We start from the raw sequence: 2,569 nt of genomic DNA, 5'->3' as shown, positions 1-2,569 counted from the left end.
AGTGACCTGAACTCGAGACACAGTTGCATAGTTGAAGTTGCTCTGCTTTTTTCCCCCATGCAAACAGTATGCCTGAGCCACTTGCTCATCCAATAGCAATGAGAGATGTGTAGTGCAGACCTGGACTAAATCTACAGTCTGCAGCCGAGATCTAAGCAACCAGCCTAGCTCCCTGGACCCCAGCTGGCCAGACAGTTCAGCACCATATGCTACATTTAGTCATCGTCTTTCTTTGGTCTCCTTCAATTTCAAACAGTTCTGGGCTGTTCTGTAGCCTGCAAGAGTCTGGCTCTTTTCAACATGTCGGTCGGCAGGTCCACAGACTGTCTTTCTGTTTGGCCCTCTGATTAGATCCTGGCTGTGTGTCATTCAAACACATTTCAGGAAAGTGATACTGTTTCTCACGGTATCTGAGCATCAGCATGAGCTTGTATTTGCCCCATTGATAATGAGGTTCACTCCAATCACCTGATTAGTCTCAGGTCCCTTACACCCCACTGTAAAGTTACTCTTTTTTTTTTTTTAATTTAAAACCAATTTTAGTCATCAACAATTTCATCTCATCAGTGAGCCACTCCCAGATCTAAATCCCCAAACAGGTGCCTCAGAAGCCCCAATAGACCAAAAACAAACAAACAAACCAATAAAATACTCATGATCAAGGTCACAAAGGAAAAGAAGCTAGCAATGTTAGAGTTAATCTCATGGAAAATGGTTGTTCCGGAGGTATATATATATAAGTCTGGAATCATGCCTTGGGAAGAGGAGGCAAGAAGTCAGTGCCATACTGTGACAGACCTTGTTGACAGCTAGCCTGAAGTATACCACCTTTAAGGGGAGGATGTTAAAAGACCTGGAACCACAGGCTTCAGCCAGAGACGGACCTCTGGGATGTGGCTCTGAAAGTTCTAGTGGAGGCCCAGTTGGAGACTTAGTATCTGGCATACCATGTCTGTCCAGTGCTATCTGTCCTGGCACCCAGGAATTCAAATATGGACCCTGAGGTCAGTCAGGAGTCTGAAAGGGAGTTGGGGGAAGCAGTTTGTGTGCTACATGTTGGAGTGGCCCCATGGGGAAGGAGGATCAGCAACTGTGCTTACAGCTGGTTGAGGACTCAGGGGATTGGTGGGAATGAGCCTGTACTTCCAGCTTGGTGGCTGGCAGCAGAGGGCTTTGTGGGAAGGAGAAGAGGTATCATCCCGGGCAGTCTGCTGCAGCCTGGCCAAGGATGGCCAAGGATGGCTGGATAAACCAAGCCCCAACTCGTTCCTCCTTTAGTTTGAGTCTGGTGGCCATGATCTTTGGAGCCTCGAGGTCTGGGTATGGTTCCACCTTGAAGTGTTCCAGCTCTCCAAGATGCTCCCAACTGTACCTCTGGTCAAGGGGACCCAGGGTGTAGGAGGTCAGAGAATGCGGAAATGCCTCCATCTGGTCTGTGGCTCACTTCAGGTGTGAGGGAGGTCTGTTCTATGAATTTAGAATTACATCTCAGGTCTGTGTTGGGCCCGTTCAGCAGGACCCTTCCACCTCTGAAAAGTTACTTTTTACTCTTAAAATTGTGGGTACACATGGGGAGAGGAACAGGTACTTGAACCCATATGAATGTTTCTTTATATTAGTGCAGCCTTGTGATTTCTTTTATACAAATTTTACTATTATACACAAACTGATTATATGTGTATATGTGTGCATCTGAAAACATATGTGCAACTGCATGTATGTAGTGCCTACAGAGGTCAGGGTGGAGCATCAGATCCTCTATTATTGGGGTTGCAGATGGTTGTCTGCTGCCTAATGGGGGTCCTGAGAATTGAACCTCTATTCAAGCTACAGGTTATAGAACATTAAGCTGAAGGCATGGCTCTGTGGTAGAGAATTTGCCTGCTTCGTGTGAAACAAGCTCTGATTTCGATCCTCAGGAATGCAAAGCCAAAGGAAGGTATTAATGGCATTGCTTATTTTGATTTTGATATTCAAATTGTCACAGCTTTAGCCAGTGGGCAGTCTTTTGGTGGCTTCATTGGTGGCATTAACCTGTTTCCATTATCTATTTATTTGTATCACACCCGTGTTCTCTGACACAATAGAATTTCCCCTGGTCCTTTTAAACTTCTGTGTCATGTTATAGCAATCGGCCATTTCTCATGGGCACTATGGTTCCTGAGATTGTAAAACAAGAAGCCAAGGTCTGGGAGGTATGCCAAGTGCTAGTAGAAGTGCCTCTATGCCCAGACCATCTGTGTAATGAGCTAGGAAGCATTTATAGTTTGTCTACGTGTCTCTCTGTTTTTCTGGACCTTCGTGGGGCTTAAAAGCCATGAGTTCTGATAAATGCTTTCCATTCCAACCCAATTGCTACCACTCTCCACAAACGTAACTTCCTCTCCTGATGATGAGGTGTGGTACCCATTACTTCCCCATCATCATCAGTGTGCTCTCATCTCTCTCCATCACCACCTCTGACTTCCCATCCAAGCCCATCCCTCCCTTTGCTCAGATTCTGCTTGCCAAGGCAGGCTTTCCCCGTGTAAACCATCTTCACTTCAGTCCTTGAGAGTCGAGCTGAGGT

The 2,569-nt window shown here is 46.1% G+C and overlaps 1 pseudogene across 1 annotated transcript; it reads right to left on the bottom strand.

The window, feature by feature from the left end:
* Nucleotides 1-1,083: 1,083 nt before the first annotated feature.
* LOC308423572 (homeobox protein Crxos-like) lies at nt 1,084-1,428 on the bottom strand (annotated as a pseudogene). Its single transcript has one exon. The product of its transcript is annotated as a homeobox protein Crxos-like (transcript).
* Nucleotides 1,429-2,569: the final 1,141 nt, after the last annotated feature.

The sequence above is a fragment of the Micromys minutus genome, assembly GCF_963924665.1.
Source record: "Micromys minutus genome assembly, chromosome: 8".
Classification (NCBI taxonomy): domain Eukaryota; kingdom Metazoa; phylum Chordata; class Mammalia; order Rodentia; family Muridae; genus Micromys; species Micromys minutus.
The sequence above is the reverse complement of the archived record's forward strand: the minus strand, read 5'-3'. Positions and strand labels throughout refer to the sequence as shown.